Here is a 5,000-nt window from a genome sequence, read left to right on the forward strand (position 1 = left end):
TTCTTCACATTCCATAGGTCACAGAGAACGCATGGACAATATATTATTAATCAAAAACCCTAGGCGTTTCACGGCTCGGCCACTATCACGCTAGCCCCTGCCTAGCAAAATACAAAACACACTGGCCAGCTTAAAATAAAATACAAGTAAAAACTGCACGTCTCTGGCATTATAAAATAAAGTCTGCGCTTTTATCTCCAAAGAGCACTAGAATTTTTCTCTAATTTTTCTCTCATTTTTTCTGCATTTCGGATTCTTTGCTTGTCTGCAACTTGCTGCACAGACAGTAGACTGTAGGAAGACGGAATGCCTCCCTCATTGTAGAAGACTTCTCACGGCCTCTGCAGATCCCCAAAAGACACGCTGTAGAATTCTCGCGATCATCATCATGGAACTATTGTAATCACCAAAAACGGCAGCAACCTCTCTGCACGGCTGGTGGACGTCTTGCTGGCGTCGGGAAATGACTTTTGGTGTGTGTTAGTATGTCAGGCGAGTCACTGGTCAATCTAAGAAAACTAACCCAGACATACTACTTCTATCAAACAATGATCTCAAAAAGTCAGAAATACTAACTGAACCTCTCCCAATTAACTCCCTTTAATATGACTACTAAATCATAAGTCATTATCATAACTCTCAAAGAAAAAAAACATCAAGTTCAAGTTCTCCAACCCAATTCTCAAACTCACACATCAGCACACACACAACTCAGAAATCACAGCAACTCCACAGACTTCTGCACTCACATTTCAAACTCGAATGTTCTCATAAAAAAAAAGAAAAAAAAATCCTAATGAGCCCAAAGAAAAAAAAGAATCACGTAACATACCACCCAGACCCAAAAAATGTTCTCTCAAGCTCTGATATCTGAACAACCCACAAAATCAGTAAAAATCTCCAACTTTTAACAGCAAAAACCCCTTTACTGCTCATACAATTAATCACAATGAGACTTAATGTCAAACTCCCTTTTACGTAAATAGCAACTCCCGAAAAATCACATCTCCCGATAAAAAAATGCTATTTAAGCTCAATCCCCAATTATATCTCTCATAGGGAAAGGAAGAAAAAAAAAAAAGGATAATCACAAATAAGTTTCCCCAATCACAAAATACATAACATATGTATGATATACATAACTCCCCACGTTTTCCCAAGAAATGCTCCATGTAAAGTTATGGAATTTGTCAGAAAGCAAACTCTCACACATGCGCTTTCGTGAAATGCTATTGTCAACATTTCCAGATATTGCAAAAATTCTGAGCAATCGTCCTCAGAGGAAAAAAGTCAGCACACAGCTCATCACATCGCTTGTCAGCAGAAAAATCGCCTGTGGACGCATGTTCTCACAGCAGCATAAAAATTGTCTAGTCAGACACACAAGTTTGGAAACTCATGATTCTCAAAAAAACTTCTAACAGACACATTTCACAGAATTAACTCCAGGATATGACTAATGTGTTCAAAGATTTGTCTCAAAGACTTATTCTCTCAACATGACTTTGCCCCAAATTATATGCCTCCAAAATAACACACTTGTGAACATAACAAATGCACACATTTCCATAGGACTTGTAATGCAGTAATGACACTTGCCTCTAAATAGTCACGAAACCAAAGAGAAAGAACCACAGAAATCTCCTCTTGGCTCAAAAAAACAAACTCCCATAACCACAAAAAAAAGGGTCACCCACCAAAGATTAATTTCAACTCCATTATGAGACACCATATTAATAATAACAGCATTCCGGTTATAAAAATATTTCCTCCATTTGGTTAATAACCAACCCTTTATATTTCTCTCTTATTACTCCAATAGCCATATGTCAATAAAAAAAACAACACCACTCCAGGAATAGAGAATAATCACCTCTATTTCGGCAAATACAAAATATTTACCTCTATTTCCCCAATAACTCCATGTGGAACAAAACAAGGCTCCAAAAAATATATCTCCAAAAAATTGTGCACTCAAGGCATCTAACTCACAAATATTGCCCCATAATCTCCAAAAAAATGTCTCCATTTGCAACAAAGATGGCTGCAAAATAATTGAACTAAACATAGCTCTCATCACCATTGGCAAATATCAAAAATGGCCAAAAATATATCTCCAATATATTATATCTCAAAATATAACTCCAAAATAATATATACCTCCAATTATAACTCCAAATATATCTCAATTTTCTCTCCAAAACAATATATCTCCAATTCTCCAGAGGATAACTCAATGTTATAGTCAAAAACTATAAAACTCTCTCCATTTAGCATAATTGCTAATAAAAAAAGGGCAAAAACTCGGCAAATAAAACTGTCTAGAAAATTCTAGAAAAAATCACCAATGTGCCACAACTATTATAACAGAACTCCAAATACAAAGTGTCTTAGCCAAGACTTCTCCATATGCACTACGACATAGGCCACTAGAAAACTTAGCCAAGTTTCCTATCTCTCACAAAGTTGTCACAAATACAACAAAGGTATTGTGCAAGAAAACTCACAATTTCTGGAACACAAATATCCAGAGAAAAAATGTAGTGCCATTATGTATGCATTCAAAACATGAAAGAAATTCTCCTATATATTTCTCTGCAGCATCAAATAGCTAAAACACAAACACGTTCCCGAACAATGACTCTAAGTCACGAACTGAGATATTAAAAAATATTCACACCAACTGGAGAGAAAAAACAAATTCAAATTCACCCATGGTAAAGAAAACTTGTGTCAGCGATGGCTAATTTCCAAAAAAAGGAGAAAAGAAAAATCAACGGCCTTGTTCACTATCTCCCGTAACTCACTGGATGTCAAGCAATTATCTGCTGAACTCATAAAAAAAAAAACTAAAATAATGTGTTGTTAGTTCCTCTCAAATTCAAAAAAAGATTTTACCACCCTTGACAGCATTACAAAACCCACGTATTAGTATAAAAAAAATCAGTATCAGAAGTATCACTATCAGCAAAATCACCAAATTTGCTATCATCAAAATCACTGGTATCAGTATAAAAAAAAAATATATCACCAATGTTAATGCTTATCCATTCTCCAAAAATTCAGCACAAAATTCAGCAAAAGTTCAGCAAGTTTCACCACAATTCACCAAGATTCAGTCAGATTCATCAAGATTCAGCAAAACTCATCCCCGTGAATCACTGAAATATTCTCCAAAGTTACAAAAACGCAACAAATAACTAAGACAAGACTTCTCCCATTAATTCATCGCAATAATTCTCCTTGAATAATTATCTGTAATAATTATAAAATAATCTCCCATGAAATATCTCAAATCTCTCGCAAATTATGTCTCCCGTAATGATAATTATACTTAAGCAACCCTCCCATGACACATCTCAAGTATAATAATTATTATTAATAATAATAACTCTCCATAGTAATAATTCTCTTGCAAAGATCTCAAGTAAGGGTGAAATTCAAATTGCATACAACAGTATTGCTGAATCTCATGACACACAATTTCTCCAGATGCAACACCATTTCCACACCCACACAGACACAACACCATCGGCATTTCAAAGTAATCCCTCCAACACAATAAAAAAAAATAATCTGCGTATCCCCCTTATATTTGTGTCTTCCAAGGCACAAGGAAAACCTACACCCATACAATGTTTTTCAGTTCTCTCTTTATTTCCTTTTCTCTTCATCCAAGGGAGAAAAAAATATCTCTTTTCTAAAAAAAAAGACTCTACGGGCGTTTCACTTCATCAACTTATCAATCAGCTGATGTCCTAGCATTTCATTGTCAAGGGCAAACCCATCCCCCAACACCCCGACACAAAGAAAAAAAAAGAAAAGGAGGAGTTCACCCACACTCAGAAAAAAAAAAGTTTCTCCCCCCCGTTAGAACAACTCCTCATTCAAGCGGCAGAATACTCCCAGGCATGCCAGTAGTCCCCGCAGTAGTACCCATATATCCTTGAACAGTGTCTGAGGACCCCCTCCCAAGGTATACACTAGTACCCATCTCGCAATCCCCGAGGCATGAGGCATGCAGTACCCACAATGCAACGCGCCTCTCTGCAGAAATGTGCTGAGCCCGTAAAATTGTGGCCGCTCTGTCTCTAAGCCAAATATGCTTATCTAAGCACAGTTCACATGCATGGAAAAAAAAACTTCTTAATACACCCTCACATTTTAAACAAAGACGAAAACGTGTATTATAAACAGGCGTGAATAAAGAAAACACGTCACTTCTGCTACTATGGGGCAAAGACAAGAAAAACTTTTGACCTCTTGAACGAATCCCATTCCACTGAAATATTTAAAACAACCCTCCCCTTCAAAACAATAGTTTTTAACACTCACCACTCCATAATGGGAACAAAATTAACTCGGAATTCGCATAGAATACGTAAATCTCGTCGGCACAATGCAAACGCGATCGGCGAAAAGGCACCTGACAACACTCACTCACAAACCAGACTGAGTTACTCGTCTCATGCCCTGAAGAATCTTGGTACGAGCAAATTTGATGACCCTAATAGAATTTCTTTCCTCAACCCACATCCCACGGACGGATATTTCTCTACCCCTTTCACTTAGCAACTGAGATCCAACAATTTAACAATTTTCCACAATCCCACAAAGGCTTTGTTGTTCGAAAACTATCGCTAAGCCATACACCATAACCCCTTTATTTTTTTTAACTGGTCACCAGTCTCTGCATTGGCGTTCCTAGGCATAAAAAAAAACTCTTTTATACCACTTTTTTCACCGCTAGCCACCAATCCTGTAAAGGGATATTCCCATTACTTATTAGGTAAGCGTGCAGCACGAACCGAACATCAGGCAAACCCAACCCCAGCTTACACACAGCCCTCTCCTCTTCACACACTATCCTCTCTCTCTCTCTAGCACCGACACCTCTTTCTCTCTAAGCAATCTCTCTCTCTCTCTCTCCACCCCTTTCTCTCCATTCTAACAGGTAATGAAAATGAGAGAGTCGCGTCATAACATTAACATTTATTAAC

The sequence above is a fragment of the Macrobrachium nipponense genome, chromosome 4, assembly GCF_015104395.2.
Source record: "Macrobrachium nipponense isolate FS-2020 chromosome 4, ASM1510439v2, whole genome shotgun sequence".
NCBI classification, from domain to species: domain Eukaryota; kingdom Metazoa; phylum Arthropoda; class Malacostraca; order Decapoda; family Palaemonidae; genus Macrobrachium; species Macrobrachium nipponense.